At 38.6% G+C, this 20,863-nt stretch overlaps 1 protein-coding gene across 7 annotated transcripts in view; it reads right to left on the reverse strand.

Moving 5' to 3' along the window:
• The window catches only part of ARHGEF28 (Rho guanine nucleotide exchange factor 28), a 373,409-nt gene that overhangs the window by 312,832 nt on the left and 39,714 nt on the right, over nucleotides 1–20,863 (reverse strand). For 6 of the 7 annotated variants that reach the window (XR_010726857.1, XM_066241342.1, XM_066241349.1 and 3 more), the window contains exon 2: nucleotides 4,296–4,336. The exons of the other annotated variant lie outside the window; for it this stretch is intronic. The gene's annotated coding sequence lies outside the window, so the exon portion shown is untranslated. The remainder of the gene's footprint in view (nucleotides 1–4,295; nucleotides 4,337–20,863) is intronic. 7 annotated transcript variants of the gene reach the window in all.

The raw sequence follows: 20,863 nt of genomic DNA on the forward strand, positions 1-20,863 counted from the left end.
ATGTTTCACAAAACGTCGCAAGTCGTTCAACACACAGAATCTCCCTCTAAAGAAAAAAAAATGATCAAGAACTGGGCCTGGCCAATTGGCTCAGTGGTAGAGCATTGGCCAGACATGTGGAAGTCCCGAGTTCGATTCCCGGTCAGGATACACAGAAGAAGCGCCCACCTGCTTCTCTACCCTTCCCCCTCTCTTCCTCTCTGTCTCTCTCTTCCCCTCCCGCAGCCAAGGCTCCATTGGAGCAAAGATGGCCCAAGCACTGAGGATGGCTCCATGGCCTCCACTTCAGGTGCTGGAATGGCTCTGGCAGCAACAGAGCAATGCCCGAGATGGGCAGAGCATCTTCCCTGGTAGGCATGCTGGGTGGATCCTGGTCGGGCACATTCGGAGTTTGTCTGACTGCCTCCCCACTTCTAACTTTGGAAAAAGAATTAAAAATTATCAAGAAGGAACTTAAAACATGAATCAGGTAGCATATCCATGACCACTAATGTACACTGTGCCTCAAGACTGCAACAATCTTTTCACTTACATTTATAGTCATGCTGTACATAACTCCAATCTTTTACAGTTCACTCAACTTGATATCATTGTAAGATCATTCAACATTTCTACTTGATAGCATAATAAATGCATTCTACAGCAAATGCAGTTATTTTTAAAAGACAAACAATATACAGAAAATAATAAAGCAACAACTAAAGGCCATTCCTTTGTGAACAAAACTTTGAAGACATGAAATTTTTAAGAAATATATTAAAACAAATTAAACTGTGTGGGAGGCTACCATACACTTATTTATATGAAAGTACAGATGTTTTTCTACAACCAACATGTGATATTTCTTAGATTTTGTCTAATAATAAAATACACCAAAAAGAAACCACTTTTGATGAGAATATGAAGAAATATTGTGAAGTGTGAAACGTCGGTCAAAATTTCCTAGTTGAGTCATGGAGAAAATAATTCAGAGTAAATTTATACTTATAAAATAAACTTCAAGATAAAAATTGTATTCTCATTTGGATTTTCCCAAAATTAATTGCTCTTTTATAGTAAAGAGCAGTGAGTTCTATGCTCAGCTTAAGACCTTCATGCTAGACCATTCTGTGCCTCCTTTAATCAACTTCAATAATTAAACAAGTTGTTTTTGCAAGGTAAATTACAACTGCCTGAATTCTTCACACTGTAGGAAAAAGTTTAGATAGCTTTCCTCGATATAAACGTCATGTTTTACACTTCATTTTATTTCCTAATGCCTGAGTTCTCCACCTGTAATTTCAAACTTTCAACACTTGTTTTTTTCTTTAATCATACTGCATTTTTCAAAAATGTTTCTTAGGGAGGTAAAAGCCAAAATCTTTCCAGGCTTGCTAGCAGACACCAGGGGATGATTTGGTGTGTTGGTCTACAGGCACAATTTTAAAGTTGGCTTCCAAAAGGGAACAAAATTCTTAAGAAAGAACATCAAGACACTTTGTTTTAGACATTATAAGGAATAAATATCCCTATAGCTTTGATTGCTAGTTAACTAAAAAAAAAAAAAAAAAAAGACAATTGTTAACCACCTCTTTCTCTTACAGAGAAAATATCAGTTCTTGACTTCATGCAATGCTAGGTTTCTTATGTTTTTGCAGCTAAATGAGGTATTCTAAGGTTGATTTAATATAAAACCTATGACAAATTTTGTGTTTGAATACATAATAATCATTGGCTTGTATGTCTTTTACAAAACCTACCAACAGGTAATGCTCAAAGAGTATTTATTTATCAAGATTATTAATGGCCCTGGCCAGTTGGCTGAGCGGTAGAGTGTCGGCCTGGCGTGCGGGGGACCTGGGTTCAATTCCTGGCCAGGGCACATAGGAGAAGCACCCATTTGCTTCTCCATCCCCCCCTTCCTTCCTCTCTGTCTCTCTCTTCCCCTCCTGCAGCCAAGGCTCCATTGGAGCAAAGATGGCCTGGGCGCTGGGGATGGCTCCTTGGCCTCTGCCCCAGGCGCTAGAGTGGCTCTGGTCGCAGCAGAGCGACGCCCCAGAGGGGCAGAGCATCGCCCCCTGGTGGGCAGAGCATCGCCCCTGGTGGGCGTGCCGGGTGGACCCCGGTCGGGCGCATGCGGGAGTCTGTCTGACTGTCTCTCCCCATTTCCAGCTTCAGAAAAATACAAAAAAAAAAAAAAAAAAAAAAAAGATTATTAATAACTACATTAGGAAGGATAATGATATGTCATCTCAGATATTTCACACAACAGCCTTGAGAGGAATGTATAGGAAGTCCTAGTTACTTGAACCTTCATTTACAAGTTTGTGCAATGACAGGTTACACTGAGAAACAAAAGTTACCTAAATGTAAATTTTAAAAAATAAATTGACCACTTACATGATTACAAGTGACTGCCCATCCTCCACCCACCCTTACTGCTAGCATCTCCTCTCCAGCTATTCGCTCTTAAACGTCAACGGATGTTTTTTTGCAGTTGTTTTGATGTTTATTTGATTATCAGATGTTGTAAATAAAATACAAATCACTTTAAAATAAAATTGGAAATCTTTTTTTAAAGCATGAAATAAGGTTAAATAAAGTTGAGAAAAGTATTTTTAAGTATTGGAGAACTTATCAAATCATGAAACTACTGATCAATGAGAATGAGTCAGAGAGTCATTAAAAAGTAAAAAAGAAAAATTATAATGAAAAAAAGGCTTAAAGATAATAATTTCAGTATTAAAGGGATAAGATCGCCCTTCTCCTCCCTACACTATGAGAAAATGAAAGAAGTTCTTGGTATTTCTAATAAAAATGGCCCCTATAATACTGCTTTGTTTGGGGGAGGGGGTTGTTTGTTTGTTTGTTTGTTTTTTCTTGTTTTTTTACAGAGACAGAGAGTCAGAGAGAAGGATAGATAGGGACAGACAGGCAGGAATGGAGAGATGAGAAGCATCAATTATTAGTTTTTCGTTGCACACTGCTACACCTTAGATGTTCATTGATTGCTTTCTCACATGTACCCTGACCGCGGACCTTCAGCAGACTGAGTAACCCCTTGCTCGAGCCAGCGACCTTGGGTCCAAGCTGGTGAGCTTTTGCTCAAACCAGATGAGCCCGCGCTCAAGCTGGCAACCTTGGGGTCTCGAACCTGGGTACTCCACATCCCAGTCCAATGCTCTATGCCACCGCCTGGTCAGGCAACTTCTTTTTTTTTTTTTTTTTTTTTTTTTTTACAGAGACAGAGAGAGAGTTAGAGAGAGGGACAGATAGGGACAGACAGATAGGAACAGAGAGATGAGAAGCATCAATCGTTAGTTTTTTGTTGCGACACCTTAGTTGTTCATTGATTGCTTTCTCATGTGCCTTGACCATGGGGCTACAGCAGACCAAGTAACCCCTTGCTCAAGCCAGTGACCTTGGGTTCAAGCTGGTGAGCTTTGCTCAAACCAGATGAGCCTGCACTCAAGCTGGCAACCTCGGGGTCTCGAACCTGGGTCCTCCGCATCCCAGTCCGATGCTCTATCCACTGTGGCACCGCCTGGTCAGGCCAGGCAACTGCTTTGAAAATAATATGTGATAGCAGGAGTCTCCAACTGTGCAAGTAACTTTGTCAGTAAAAGTCAAGACCCCTTTATCCCATTAATCAGACACACACACAATTCATTTTATACTCATTCTAAGAATTAGCAGAGTTCAAGACTAAATTTGCATTAATTAGGTCACACACAACATGGGAGGTACTCCAGCAACCCAATCCAAGGCCTCCACTCCTAACCACGCTTCTATGCTGCCTGTTAGCCAAGGAAATAAAACAATTATAATACTTATTTTCATAATTTTAGTTTCCTTTTCAAACACTGGAACCCCTGGGCAAATCCTTTGTCCACCATTGTTTCCTATGAAACCATGGCCCCCGTTCTAAGGATCTTCCCTTTGAAAGGCATTCCCTGACACTAGCTCTCAGAGAAGAGGGCCCCAGGGCTCCCCTGCTCGTGCCAGGGGAGAAAAACTCTGCACAGTTGTGCCATTTGGCTGAGGTCAAGAAGCTGGAAGTGGTAGAGCTGGCATGGGACTCCAGCCCTGCTGCCCCCAGAGCCCATAGGCTCCTTAGCTTCCACACAGAGTTCTTCTGTAACATAAATATGCTCTGAAACACAGCGGTTTGCTTTTCTAAGAGGAAGCACATGCCTGACAGCACAGGCTCTGGAACAGGGCGGGCGTCCGAACACCAGCTCTGCCATGTTCTAACTGTGTGGTTGTGGCCTGTTTTCACCTCCCAAGTCCAATTTAGAACTAGTAACAGTACCTACCTCATAGATTGTTGTCAGGATGAAGAGATTTGCTAGAGTTCCTAGAGGAAAAAAAAAAAAAGCCTATCATAAGCACTCAATTAATGCTGGCTATAATTATTACATATTATTATTGCACATTAAACATACACAAAGGGGTGAGGTTTGGGGTTTTTTTTTTTTAGCATTTGAGTCTATTTCAAATGAAACCACTCAGAGCCTCTAAATATTAGACTGATTAAAATGATTCAGCAGTAGTCAGGCAGGCGGGTCTGCAATGAACCTCCTCGTCCTGATAGCCCCGAGAAAACTCTAGGCATCAGGAATTCAGAAGAGCACTGGGCCAGATAAATAGAATATTGTAAATCTCTACAGAATTTTATCTGATTTAATAGAGCTGAATATTCCCCTATAATTTGAAAATTCAAAGGGCAGAGCAATTACTATTGGGGCAATTCTATAACCACCTCAGTTTGAAATCTCTGCACTTAGAGAGAAATGTCGACTCACAGCTCCTTATACAAAGCTGGGAGTGCACAATTATAATCGTATTCACAACTATTATACTAACTGGAGAAAAAGGGAAGAACAGTTCAACAACTGGGAGAACGGCAAGTCTAAGTAAAATCCTTCAATGCAAACACAATGGAAATGGGTAAGAAGAGAACATTTTAGAAATAAGCCTACTGTTGAATACACAACAGTGTCTATAGACCTGCTTCAGACTAGAGTTTAGCTGCCTGAGTTATGCAGGTCTAGGCATCATTATTTGGTGAACTCAGAGTGTGGGGAGATGTCTGAAGATTAGAAAGGAAACAACAGTAACTATTCAATAAGATCTCATTAATTCAAACTAATGGAGGTGGCGGGGAGGAAGAAGGGGAGCCAGTCGGTCTGAACCGGTGCAGCCTAAATTAGAGAATGTTTATAAAGTACAAAGAGGAGCGTGAGCTAACTGCTAACAAAATGTTCTGCCAAAGCTGTCACACTCACTTTTTCACGGAATTTATTTGCATACAAATAAGCCCTTAAGAAGCTTTTTACAAATCAATGTAATATCCCCGTTTATAATCTCATTTGTGCTATCAATCCATTTAGTGTATCCTTCATAGTCAATACAAATGCTCAATCACTCAAGCAGGACACTACTTATCAAGGCATCAACTTCCTCAGTAGCAACAGATCTCTCAAGTCCTGTGTGTCCAAAAGTCGACGCACTGTCACTATGTGCACAGCACATCATACAGCCTGTTATGAGAGGGATATTAAAGTATATAAAACACTGTCTCTTCATGGACAGACTCAGAGTCTGGTTGGAATAACATCTACATCTATGAAAGTTTAAAGGTGGTAAGGAGCAGTAATACCATTGACCTGGCAGAACATGACACTGTAGGGCAAGCATGAAGCGATGAATTACACAATAGGGATTAGGAGCTAAACATGAAAAAGCATGCATGCATACTATTTTTTAAGAAACACTAAAGAGTTCGATAGTTTGGAGTAACAGGTTTGGAAGCCAAAAGGAGTAAAGGTCATTGACCTCCTACTTTTATACAGAATCCCTTCCTAAAATATACACTCTAAACCTGTGACAAAGTGAACAACAGGCTTACAGGGGCCCAGAATCCTTTGCTGACCTGATGACAACATTCCTAATTGCAGTTGACCCTCAGCCAACAGAGGGGTTAGAGCACTGACCTCCTGCACAATAGAAAATCTATGTCTAAATTTTGACTCCCCAAAAATTTAACTAAAAATTTACTGTTGACCAGAAGCTTTACCAATACACTGTAACAGTCAATTAATACATATTTAGTATGTTATACATGTATTATATACTGTATTCTTATAATATTATTTTTATATTAAAATCATAAGAAAGAGAAAATACATTTGCAGTATTTATTGAAAAAATTCACATATAAGTAGTCCCACATAGTTCAAATCCATGTTTTTCAAGGATTAATTGTACATGTTTCATTTTTTTTTTATTATTTACTGATTTTGAGAGAGAGAGAGAGAGAGAGAGAGAAAGGAAGAGAAAGAGAAAAAAAACAAACTTCTATTTGTTGTCCATTTATTAATGCATTCACTGGTTGATCATTGTATGTGCCCTGACTGGGGACTGAACCTTCAACCTTAGCATATGGAGACGACACTCTGACCAACTGAGCTACCCAGCTGAGGCCTGTACATGTTACCTTTTAGTCAGAATTTTCAACAAAATATCTTCCAGCTTTTCCTACAAGGTGCTTTACTTTAAGTATTTCATTCAAGGGGAAGCAAACCTAGTTCAATGATAGCCTAGCTGAAGCTGACAGTTCTCTGCCTGGGCACAGATAATGATCATGTCACGTTTATTAGACCCCTGTTTCTTCACCAGCATCTCATATCTCTGACTGTCCACTAATTTTTATAAAGGAGACAGAGCAAGAAAAATAATAAGTCACACAGAGTCCAGGGAGTCATGCTGCTAAAACTGAACTGGCAGGTGTGAAAGCCCACAAGCTCCTTAACTGTTGATGCCTAAAAGTCTGAATTCAATATAAAAATTTTTCTTTTCTTTTTTCTTTTCTTTTTTTTCTACAGTATAGCTGTTCAACCTACATAAGTTAAAGTAACAATCTGGGAATGTCTCCCAGAGTAATCAAGAAATGTATTGCTGAGAAAAGGGCATTTGAATTAAGTTCTCAGTAAAGCCTGGCTGAGAAGATTGCTCTGATTTTGTAAGCTACAGGGTTTCTCACTTTTTACTCTGATAAGAGCAACTCTCCCTGGAGTCTTACACTGTTGTAAATTAATGCAACAGTGATTGAGCCATGAGTTCATAACATACAGTCCCTCAGTGGACTTTATACAGACCGTGAACACCATGAAATTAGATACGAAATTTTGTGTGCATGTGCATTTTTCTGACAAGAGTTTATAGCTTTCATCAGATTCTCAATGGGCCATTGAACATGAAAAAGGCCAAGAACTATTTTTTTAATCATGCTAGACATCAATGTTTAACACTTGCTCTGTGGAAACCGATCAGAGGGGGATGAAAAGACATGCCACAGACTGGGAGAAAATATCTAACAAATAAGTAGTATCTAGAATGCATATATAACACTCAAACAATCCAATTAGAAAATGGACAAAATATATGAACAGACATTTCACTGAAGAGGAATACAGATAGCAAATAGGCACAGGGGAAGATGTTCAACATCATTAGCCATTAAGGAAATGAAAATTAAAAACAGTGAGATATCAATACATATCATTCAAATGGCTAAAAAAAAAAAGAGTAGCAACACCAAATGTTGGAGAGGATATGAAGAAACAATCACTCATATGTTGATGGTGGGAATGAAAAGGATACAGCCACTCTAAAAAAGAGTTCGGCAGTTTCTTAACTAAACACACAACTATCACCAGCAATGTCTCTATTAGGTATCTCCACCCACCCAGAGAAATAAAATTTTCTGTTCACACAAACACCTGTACATGATTGTCCATAGCAACCTTATTTGTAATAGCAAAAAACCTAGAATCAGCCCTGATGTCCTTCAGCATGGGCCCGGCTAAACGCTAGTGCACACGTCTATCTATATATACCGCAGGAATGAGTTCTGCTCAGCAATAAACGGCAACAAACTATTGATACACGCAACATGGCTCAATCTTCAGAAAATTATTCTGAGTGAGAAAGCCCAGCCCAAAAGGTCATAGACTACATAATCCCATTTATACAATATTTTTGAAATGAAAAAAAAATTGCAGAAACAGAGGACAGATTAGTGGTTGACAAGGGTTAAAAAGAGTAGTGGGAAAGGGTGAAATTTTTTTTCTTTTTTTCTTTTTATTTTTTTTTAGAGAGGCTGGGATAGAAAGAGACAGGGACATTGAGCTGCTCCTGTATGTTCCCTCAGCAGGGAATCGAACTGCCAACCTCTGCACTCCAGGCACCACACCAACCAAGCTATCCAGCCAGGGCTTAATCTATTTTTTTATTATTAATAGATTTTTAGAGAAACATAGAGAGGAAGGAAGAGATCGGGGAGAAGGAAGGGGAGCATTCATCTGTTGTTCCACTCAGTCATGCATTCATTGGTTGCATCCCATGTGTGCCCTGACCCAGATCAAACCTGCAGGAAAATTTTTTTCAAGGGTAACACAAGGGGTCCTTGTGATTAGAACTCTTCAGTATCTTGGCTGTGGTGGTGAATACCCAAACTTACACAGATGAAAAAAGTTATGGAAATTTAAAGTCACACATACTAAGGAATATAAGCAAAACTGGGAAACCTGTTAAGATGGGTGGGCTTTATCAATGTCAATACTGATAGAGATACTACACTATGGTTTCCTGAAATGTTACCACTGGGGGAAACTGGGCAGAGAATACAAAGTAGCTCTCTGTATTATTTCTTATGACTAAATGTGAATCTATAATTATCTCAAAAGTTCAACTAAAAATATTATGCATGCAGACGTCAGAGAAATAGCGCCGTGAGGAGTGTCCCGATACCTCTCCATGAAACTTCAACAAATTCAACAAAGAGACAGAAAAACAATCTCAGGAGCATCTGAAATACACATACATCAAACAAAGGTATGATTGGGTGAAAAGGTGGCTAAATATATACTCAACTCTAAAGGAAATAAGGCTGAGAACAGAGTATTCCACTTTCCTCACTAACCTTAGCAAGGGCTGCTTTCACTTGAAACTGAGAGAAAGTGAGGGCTGGGGTGCGGAAAAGGCTGGGCTAGGGCAGAGACATTCTAGCTGAGGAGAGAGTGCACCCGCTGCTCAGCCCATGTGGAGCTAATGCCAGCAGCAGACCCCAGCAAAGGTGGGTGAACAGTTGCCTTGTTTACTCCCGGCATCCCGGTCAATGAGTGTGGGCAGTGTGCGAGTGGATCCACCTGGAGCTTCGGGCATGGGTGCCCGCATTCCCAGACGAAGGGGCTGGGTTGGAGACTGTCAATAGTGACCCTCTGTGTGGGCTGTGACCAGAGTTTCTGAATAATCTCAGCTTCCCAAACAACAGCTCATGGGAAGTGCACGAAAGTCGGCTTCCCTAAACCTGGACCTGTCTGGGAGCGGCACCTCCGCCAGCCATACAGGTTAACAAAGCACACTCCTGGGGAGGAGAATTGTGGAAGTGGTAGGGGGAAGGGCACACAGGCAGCTTGCAGACAGCCTTTGGAGAGCAGACCTATGGAGTGCTGAGGCATAGTAGACATGCCCCGAGGCTCATAGAAAGACACCTAAAAGGCAATCTGCTCCCAGTCCTGCCTGGTTATGCTGGTGGCTCTGGATGGCAAAGCCTTACCCAGAACCCTACATTGAGTGGGGATAGAGGGGGGATTAGAGCCTCTTGCTCTCCAGGCAGTGGCTGGGGCAACTTCACAGCTGGGTCCCCAGGCTGTTGGTTCAGGAAGGCTCTCCTATTGTCAGAGCCTGTAAACGCTAACAAGCCCCACCTACCAACAAGACTGAGGCCTCATTTATGTCATCACCATAGTGACACAACAGCAAATCTATGCCTAAGAGTGCCACAGGGGTAGAACCTGGGGTACAGCACCACCATCCAAAAAGAGAGAGAAGAAAGAAAAAGGAAGAAGGTAACTTCTCAAAACCAGGAAAAATCCAGTCTTTATAACTTTTTCCATTTCCTTTCTTGTACTTTTTATCTTTTTTCTTTCCTTCTACCTTGGTCATTGTATCCTCTTTCCATTTTATTCTTTTCTTTTCATTTTGAACGTCATTACCCACAGGTGTTACATTTTTCATTCTTTTTCTTTATCTATGAGTGTTACATTCCAAAAACCTTAACTCAATTTTTTTTCTCTCTTTTTGTTTCTTCTTTTCTCTTTCACTTTTTCTCTCATTCAAATCTCACCCACAAACAAATTATTTTATTCTGGATTCAAATTTCTTCTTTGTGGCATTTTGTGTGCTTTTTATTTCGCTTTTTATCTCTAGCATTTCCCCCAACTCCGGCTCTCCATTCTATAGTTTTTGTGCCACTTAATACAATAGAATTTTCATTTTTCACTGTATTTTATTCTTTTTTCTCTTTTTCTTTTTTTTTCTTTTCTCTTACACTATTTCTCTCATTTGACCATTATTTACAAACAAATTATTTTATTTTTGATCCAAATTTTTCCTTGTGGCATTTTGTGGGTTCTTGCCACTTTTTGCCTCTTTGTCACTCCCCCCCCAACCCAGGGCCTCCGTTCTACATATTTTTATTCCACTTAGCGCAATAGAATTTTCAGTTTTTCACTGCATTTTCTCAAAAAAAATTTTATCAACTCTTATTAGAGTTATTAACAATACCACTCTCAAATGCCATTAAAGAAAAAGAAATTGAATATCATGGATATAAAAGACAGTGATGTAGCTCAGATAGATGAGGAAAAATCTATAGAAAAAAATTTCAATACCTTAGAAACGTTGGAGTTAAATGACACAGGATTTAAAATTGAAGTCCTAAAAATACTCAGGGATATACAAGAAAGCACAGAAAGGCAATTTAGGGAGCTAAAAAAACAATTCAATGAACAGAAAGAGTACTTCACCAAAAAAATTGAAACTATGAAAACAAATCAGAGATGAAAAACTCAATTCACGAACTGTAAAATGAGGTAACAAGCTTAGGCAATAGAACAGGCCAGATAGAGGAGAGAATTAGTGACATAGAAGATAGGCAACTAGAGGCACTACAGAGAGAAGAGGAGAGAGACTCACAAATTTAAAAAAATTAGATAGTCCTACAGGAATTGTCTGACTCCATCAGAAAAAGCAACATAAGAATAATGGGTATATCAGAAGGAGAAGAGAGAGAAAATGGAATGGAGAACACATTCAAACAAATAATAGATGAGAACTTCCCAAGCCTATGGAAAGAACTAAAGCCTCGAATTCAAGAAGCAAACAGAACACCAAGTTATCTTAACCCTAAAAAACCTACTCCAAGGCACATCATAATGAAATTTACACAAACCAATGACAAAGAAAAAATTCTCAAGGCAGCCAGGAAAAAGAAGAATACAACATATAAAGGAAGGCCTATTAGATAATCAACAAATTTCTCAGCAGAAACTCTACAAGCTAGAAGAGAGTGTATCCCAACATTTAAAGTTCTGAAAGAGGAACTTCCAGCCAAGAATACTATATATACCCATCAAAGCTATCATTCAAATACAAGGAGAAATAAAAACATTCACAGATAAAGAGAAGATGAGGGAATTTATCACCAGAAAACCCCCACTCCAGGAAATACTAAAGGGGGTTTTCCCACCAGACACACACACAAAAAAACTAAACTAAAAGTAAAAGCTCCATCAAGATCATAATAAAAAGATTAATCTGTGACAAAGAAACAAAAAAGGGGAGAGGACAAATATGAGATAATGTACTACAATAAACATAATATATAATATGCTTTACATTACTTACTGGTAACCACTGCTGAAAAAACCAACACAGAAGTACATGGCTTGAAAAAAGAAGTAACAGAGAAAAGAAGTATGGATTACAACCAAAGAAAAACAAATGATAGAAAAATAAAAGAGAAAAACCAAACAAGATACAAAACTATCAGAAAGCAATATATAAAAGGGCAATAGAAAACCCTAAAATGTCAATAATTACACTAAATGTAAATGGATTGAACTCACCAATAAAAAGACACAGAGTAGCAGAATGGATTAAAAAAGAAAATCCAACTGTATGCTGCCTACAAGAAACACATCTAAGCTACAAGGATAAAAACAAATTCAAAGTGAAAGGTTGGAAAACAATACTCCAAGCAAATAATATCCAAAAAAAAGGCAGGTGTAGCAATATTCATATCTAACAATGCTGACTACAAGACAGCAAAGGTAATCAGAGACAAAACAGTCATTTCATAATGATAAAGGGGACATTGAATCAAGAAGACATATAACACTTCTTAATATATATGCACCAAACCAAGGAGCACCAAAATATATAAGACAGCTACTGACTGACCTAAAAACAGAAACCAACAAAAATAAAAACATACTTGGAGACCTCAATACACTGCTAATGGCTCTAGATCGTTCATCTAAACACAAAATCAATAAAGAAATATTAGCCTTAAGTAAAACACTAGAAAAATAAGATATGATAGACACCTACAGGATATTTCATCCCAAAGTGCCAGATTATACATTTTTCTCTAGTGTACATGGAAGATTCTAAAGAACTGACCATATGTTGGGCCACAAAAATAACATCAACAAATTCAGAAAGACTGAAATTATACCAAGCATACTTTCTGATCATAAAGCCTTGAAACTAGAATTCAACTATAAAAAGGAGGTAAACAAACCCATAAAAATGTGGAAACTAAACAAAATACTTTATAAAATGAGTGGGTCAAAGAAGAAATAAGCTCAGAGATCAAAAGATACATACAGACAAACGAAAATAAAAATACAATGTATCAGAATCTCTGGGATGCAGCAAAAGCAGTAATAAGAGAGAAGTTCATATCACTACAGGCTTATATGAACCAATAAGAGAGAGCCCAGGTAAACCACTTAACTTCATACCTTAAGGAACTAGAAAAAGAAGAACAAAGACAACCCAAAACCAGCAGAAGAAAGGAAATAATAAAAATCAGAGCAGAAATAAATGAAATAGAAAACAGAAAAACTATAGAAAAACATCAATAAAACAAGGAGCTGGTTCTTTGATAACATCAACAAAATTGACAAACCCTTGGCAAGACTTACCAAGAAAAAAGAGAAAAGACTCATATAAACAAAATTCAAAATGAAAGAGGAGAAATCACCACGGATATCAGAGATATATAAAGAATTATTGTGTAATACTATGAAAAACTATATCCCACCAAATTTAACAATATAGAAGAAATGGATAAATTCCTAGAACAATACAATCTTCCTAGACTGAGTCATGAAGAAGCAGAAAGCCTAAACAGACCCATAAGCAGGGAGGAAATAGAAATAACTATTAAAAACTTCCCCAAAAATAAAAGTCCAGGGCCAGATGGCTGCACTAGTGAATTCTATCAAACATTCAAAGAAGACTTGTTTCCTATTTTACTCAAAGTCTTCCAAAAAATTAAAGAAGAAGCAATACTTCCAAACATACTTTATGAGGTCAACATAATTCTCATATTGAAACCTGGCAAGAACAACACAAAAAAAGAAAACTAGAGACCAATATCTCTAATGAATACAGATGCTAAAATACTAAACAAAATAGTAGCAAATCAAATACAACAACACATTAAAAAAATAATTCATCATGATCAAATGGGATTCATCCCAGAATCACAGGATGGTTCAACATACGTAAAATAGTTAACGTAGTACACCATATCAACAAAACAAAGAACAAAAACCATATGATCTTATCAATAGATTCAGAAAAGGCATTCGATAAAATACATCATTTTATGTTTAAAACACTTAACAAAATGGGTATAGAAGGAAAATATCTCAACATAATAAAGGCCATCTATGATAAACCATCAGCTAATGTCATATTAAATGGCATAAAACTGAGGACTTTTCCTCTAAAATCAGGAACAAGACAAGGTTGTCCACTCTCTCCACTCTTATTCAACATAGTGCTAGAAGTTCTAGCCAGAGCAATCAGACAAAAGAAAGAAATAAAAGGCATTCATATTGGGAAAGAAGAAGTAAAGGTTTCACTTTTTGCAGATTATATGATCCTGTACATCGAAAATCCCAAAGACTTCACAAAAGGACTACTAGAAACAATAAACCAATACATACAGTAAGGTTGCAGGATACAAAATTAATATACAAATGTCCATTGACTTCTTATATGCCAACAACAAAACATCAGAAAAAGAGCTCAGAAAAACAATCCCCTTCATGGTTGCAACAAAATAAATAAAATACCTAGGAATAAACATAACAAAGGATCTAAAGGACCTATATAATGAAAACTACAAAGCATTGTTAAGGGAAATAGAAAAAGATACAATGAAATGGAAAAATATTCCTTGTTCTTGGATAGGAAGAATAAATATAGTCAAAATGAATATATTACCCAAAGTGATATACAAATTTAATGCAATTCCCATCAAAATTCCAATGTCATTTTTTAAAGAAATGGAACAAAAAAATCATCAGGTTTGTATGGAACTATAAAAAACCCCGAAGGGCCAGAGCAATCCTAAGAAAAAATAACGAAGCTGGGGGCATTACAATACATAACTTCAAATTATATTATAGAGCCATGACAATCAAAACAGCATGGTATTGGCAGAAAAAATAGACACTCAGACCAATGGAACAGAATAGAAAGCCCAGAAATAAAACCACATGTATATGGTCAAATAATTTTTGATAAAGGGGCCAACAACATACTATGAAGAAAAGAAAGCCTCTTCAACAAATGGTGCTGGGAAAACTGGAAAATCACATGCAAAAGAATGAAACTCTACAACAGTTTGTCTCCTTGTACTAAAATTAATTCAAAATGGATCAAAGACCTAAATATAAGACCTGAAACAATTAAGTACATAGAAGAAAACATAGGTACTAAACTCATGGACCTTGGATACAAAGAGCACTTTATGAATTTGACTCCAAAGGCAAGGGAAGTGAAGGTAAAAATAAATGAATGGGACTACACCAGACTAAGAAACTTTTGCACAGCAAGAGAAACTGACAACAAAACAAACAGATAGCCAACTATATGGGAGATGATATTTTCAAACAGCACAGATAAGGACCTAATATCCAAAATATACAAAGAACTCATAAAACTTAACAACAAACAAGCAAACAATCCAATAAAAAAAATGGGAAGAGGACATGAACAGACACTTCTCCAGGAAGAAATACAAATGGCCTACAGATATATGAAAAGATGCTCATCTTCATTAGCTATTAGAGAAATGAAAATCAAAACTACAATGAGATACCACCTCACACCTGTTAGATTAGCTATTATCAACAACACAGGTAATAACAAGTGTTGGAGAGGCTGTGGAGAAAAAGGAACCCTCATCCACTGTTGGTGGGAATGTAAAGTAGTACAACCATTATGGAAGAAAGTATGGTGGTTCCTCAAAAAACTGAAAATAGAACTACCTTATGACCCAGCAATCCCTCTGCTGGATATATACCCCCCAAAACTCAGAGACATTGATACATAAAGACACATGTAGCCCCATGTTCACTGCAGCATTGTTCACAGTGGCCAAGACATGGAAACAACCAAAAAGCCCTTCAATAGAAGACTGGATAAAGAAGATGTGGCACATATACACTATGGAATACTACTCAGCCATAAGAAATGATGACATCGGATCATTTACAATAAAATGGTTGGATCATGATAACATTATACGGAGTGAAATAAGTAAATCAGAAAAAACTAAGAACTGCATGATTCCATAATAGGTGGGACATAAAAATGAGACTAAGAGACATGGACAAGAGTGTGGTAGTTAGGGGGTGGGGGAGAAGAGGGAGGAAGAGGAGATGGGGGAGGGGGAGAGGCACAAAAAAAACCAGATAGAAGGTGATGGAGGACAATCTGACTTTGGGTGATGGGTATGCAACATAACTGAATGACAAGATAACCTGGAGATGTTTTCTTTGAACATATGTATCCTGATTTATTGATGTCACCCCATTAAAGTTAATAAAAATTTATTAAAAAAATGGAAAGAGGACATGAACAGACACTTCTCCAGGAAGAAATACAAATGGCCTAAAGATATATGAAAAGATGCTCATCTTCATTAGCTATTAGAGAAATGCAAATCAAAACTACAATGAGATACCACCTCACACCTGTTAAATTAGCTATTATCAACAACACAGGTAATAACAAGTGTTGGAGAGGCTGTGGAGAAAAAAGAACCCTCATCCACTGTTGGTGGGAATGTAAAGTAGTACAACCACTATGGAAGAAAGTATGGTGGTTCCTCAAAAAATTAAAAATAGAACTGCCATATGACCCAGCATTCTTCTACTGGGAATATACCTCCATAACTCAAAAACACTGGTACGTAAAGACACATGCAGTCCCATGTTCATTGTAGCATTGTTCACAGTGGCCAAGACATGGAAACAACCAAAAAGCCCTTCGATAGATGATTGGATAAAGAAGATGTGGTACATATATACTATGGAATACTACTCAGCGATAAGAAATGATGACATCGGATCATTTTCAACAACATGGATGGACCTTGATAACATTATACTGAGTGAAATAAGTAAATCAGAAAAAACTAAGAACTATATGATTCCATACATAGATGGGACATAAAAATGAGACTCAGGGACATGAACAAGAGTGTGGTGGTTAATGGGGGTAGGGAGGGGAAGAGAGAGGGTGGGGGGAGAGGAGAGGCACAAAGAAAACCAGATAGAAGGTGACAGAAGACTATATGACTTTGGGTGATGGGTATGCAACATAATCAAATGTCAGAATAACCTGGAGATGTTTTCTCTGAATCTATGTATCCTGACTGACTAATGTCACCCCATTAAAATTAATAAAAAAATATTATGCATGCTAGAATTTATGCCTCCTAACCGATTTTCCCTCTCTTGTGATGGCTATCATAGGTGGTTTTTCTCTCTCAATCTCTTCCCTTCCTCTCTCTCTCTCTGCATTTCCCAATGATACTGTCATTGCTTATAACATTTTTAGAATTTCTTTCCCAGCTTGTGGCATGTTTTGATTATTCTGTCTGGTAGCAAGGCTTTATCTTTAGAAACAAATATAAATTTTTAAGATATCAAGAAATTCAGAACCACCCTAGGGAAGAAATGTGAATTTTTTCCACCCTAAGGAGAAAAGGTAGGAGATATTATTTATGGGTAAAAACAAAGTAACTGGTAAATCATGAGACTAGTTTACTTTTGTGGAGTCATGGGTTTAATTTAAGGTTTGGAGATCCAAGAGAAAAGTCATGTTTTTCTGGTTAAAAAACTCTTCTAGAAACATTGCGAAGCCACTGAATGGTTTGAAGTGAGGCCATATCTTACCTAAGGTAGCCTTTTCATGAGACTGACCCAAAGACTGCTGAACAGACAGACTGGGAGGGAAGTGGAGGCAGGGAACGTAGTTGGAAGAACAGGTACATGGAAAATTATCCCCATACCTGGATGTGTTTCTAGCCATAGAGGGGTCCTCAGAAGTTAACAAATCTAACCAGAGAAGATAGCCACTGCCTCCTTTAAAACTTTCGTCTGTATTTCAGGCAACAACTTGTGGCTGTGCACTGTCTGTGCCCTGTCCCCAGATGCAAATAGGCTTCCTACAGTCTTTGTATGAAAGAAAACTACTCACTCCCTCATAAAAATTAAGAGATTTTATTTTTTTTCTTGGTTTTGTTTCCCTGGGGTTTTTTGTTTGTTTGTTTTTGTTTGTTTGTTTGTTGTATTTTTATGAAGTGGGAAACAGGGAGGCAGTCAGATAGACTCCCGTATGCGCCCAACCTGGATCCACCCAGCATGCCCACCAGGGGGCGATGCTCTGCCCATCTGGGGCATTGCTCTGTTGCAACCAGAGCCATTCTAGCACCTGAGGCAGAGGCCACAGAGCCATCCTCAGCACCCGGGACAACTTTGCTCCAATGGAGCCTTGGCTGTGGGAGGGGAAGAGAGAGACAGAGAGGAAGGAGAGGGGGAGGGGTGGAGAAGCAGATGGGTGCTTCTCCTCTGTGACCTGGCGGGGAATCGAACCCGGGACTCCTGCACACCACGCCGATGCTCTATCACTGAGCCAACCGGCCAGGGCCTCCCTGGCTTTTTTGAGAGAGAGAGAGAGAGAGAGAGGGAGAGAGAGAGAGAGAGAGAAAGGGAGAGTGAGAAACATCTATTTGTTGTTCCACCCAGTCATATACTCATTGGTTGACTCTTGTATGTGCCCTCACTGGGGATGGAACTTGCAACCTTGGCATATTGGGGCAATGCTCTAACCAACTGAGCTACATGGCCAGGGCCAAAATTAAGACATTCTTTAACTAGAATAGCCAGATTAGTGTACCCAGTTCTAAACTATAAAACTAATGCGTAAAACTTGAAGAAAATTCTAGAATGATGCTTCAACATTTAGAAATATGACCTAAAAGCAAAGATCAGGAAAAAATGGCTTAACCTTAGAATGACTGGTCTCTAAATATTTAATTTACTCAGAACTTCCTATATGCTTAGTACTGGGTTTAAAAAAAAAGCAGGCCCTGTGTGGTGGCTCAGTGGCTAAAGTGTCAGCCCAATGTATGGACATCCCAGGTTTGATTGTAGGACAAAGAGAAGTGACCATCTGTTTCTCTTCCCCTTCCTCAGCCCTTCTAACCCTTTTCCCCTCCTGAAGCCAGTGGCTTAAGTGGTTCCAGCATGGCCCCAAGCACTGAGGATAGCTCCATTGGTCTGAGCACATCAGCCTCAGGCGCTAAAAACTGCTCAGTATTTGAGCATCGGAGCCAGACAGGGTGACGAGGTTGCCAGGTGGATGCCGGTCAGGGCGCATGCGGAACTTTATCTCACTATCTCCTCTCACCTAAAATTAGTTAATTAATTAATTAATTAATTAAAAAGCATAAGTATCTCCCTTCAAGTACTTATCACTCTATTTGAAAAGAAAGGACATACAGATGTGAACTGCATAAATAACAAGCTAAAGGAATAGACAACTAAATAACAAAGATAACATAAACATTTGCTTATCCTACCAATATTTATCAAATATCTATTATATACCAGGAGCTGAAGATATGCAAAGAAGAATCCCGTCCTAGACTTTGGGTGATGGGAATGCAGCATAATCAAATGTCAAAATAACCTAGAGATGTTTTCTCTGAACATATGTACCCTGATTTATCACTGTCACCCCATTAAAATTAATTTAAAAAAAAAGAATCCCGTCCTAGAGGAACTGCCAGCACAGTGAGAGAGAGGAAAACAATGAGAACATAAAATATGGGGGAGAAGAGTCTATGAATACAAGGAGGCAGAAATACTCCCATCAAGTCAGCAGCTGAGGTGTCAGGCATGAGTCCCTGGATAGAAGATGAGGCCTAAGCTGATTCTTAAAGAATATAGTTGTTTTCAATTAGAGGCATTCCTACTCAGAAAGGCATTTGGAAATAGGGGTAGAGCATCATTTTTGGTTCTTACATGAATGGGGTGGTTGGGTGGCAGAAGAATGAAAGGGTAATGGAGCTACTCCTGACTTCAGCACCTGAGAACTGTGGATGCTATGTCCTATAATGCCCAATCCATCCTGCACAAAGAATTGCCTTCCCCAAATGCCAGTGGAGATTCCTATTGAACATCACTGAGGGAGACAATAGAGACCACTGCTATAGTTCTGATGGAAGACATTGAGAGCCTGACTGAAGACAACAACACAGGGAGGGCAAAAATAAGCTGAAGAGATTAAAGGACAAATAGACAGACATCAGTGCTTAACTTGAGGCAAGGAATAAGGACCAGAAGGAATCTTGGGTGACTCCTTGATTCCTAATTTGGGAAAACAGATAGCTAGAGCCATTGACAAAGGTGGGGAGAGTGGAAGGAGAAATGGATAAATTTAAAAAGGAAAAAAACATGAGTATTATCCAAAATGAATGTGAGGTGTGATGATGGACATCCAAAGCAGATCAGAAAATATACCTCTGGAGCTCAAGAAAGAGGTCTCTATTAGAGAGAAAGATTTCTATGATATGATACAGTAATGTCACTAGGAGTAAATTAGATGATAAAGGCTTAGAAGAAAAACTTAGAGAACTCCAAGAGAAAGGTGGAGAAAGAAGAGGCCCCCCCAAAAAAAGAAATTGAGAAAGAATAGAGAAATAATTATCAGGGCTGACATTTACTGAGCAATATTTATTATGCCAAACAATATTCTGAGCGCATTTTAAGTCATCTAATCTTCACAACCATATAGAGTATTATCCACATTTTACAGACAGAAAAAGTGAGGCACAGAGAGGTTGAACACCTTGCCCAACATCACACAAGTAGTAAGCAGCTGAACCAGGGTTCAAACCCAGGCAGTCTGGTTCTAGATCCTACATTCCCAACCATCCTATTGCTATGTTAGACATTTTCAAGGAGAATAATGTGACAAAATCCAAGAGAGATGGGCAAGGCAGATGCTGTGGATAAATGAAGCAAAGCAAGATCAGAACTGAGGAGGACCCCCTAAAGCCTTGATTTGAGGGGCTTGCTGGCCTTCCTTGGCCACAACATCATTGATGTACAGACCAGCCTGATGACAGCGGGCGGAGCAGAAACCAGGATGTAAGAAGTGGAGATAATCATGCTAAATAGTAAATGCTGTAAGAATTAAGGAAAAGAAGCAAGCTTTGTAGCTGAAGTCATCAGAAAAGACTTCACCGAGAAAAGGGATTATGAGCTGTTTCTTGGAGGGAGGAATGAAGTAAGAACTGGTGTTTGGTCTCCGGATGAAAGCTCACTCAAAAATAGTTTTGTTTAAAAAAACATTGTTTTGTTATCGTGAATGAAATCCAGCTACACTCCTGTTCTCTTGTAATCAAACAAATGTAACCTACATATACTAAGAATAACAA

Source organism: Saccopteryx bilineata, chromosome 1 (genome assembly GCF_036850765.1).
Source record: "Saccopteryx bilineata isolate mSacBil1 chromosome 1, mSacBil1_pri_phased_curated, whole genome shotgun sequence".
Classification (NCBI taxonomy): Eukaryota; Metazoa; Chordata; class Mammalia; order Chiroptera; family Emballonuridae; genus Saccopteryx; species Saccopteryx bilineata.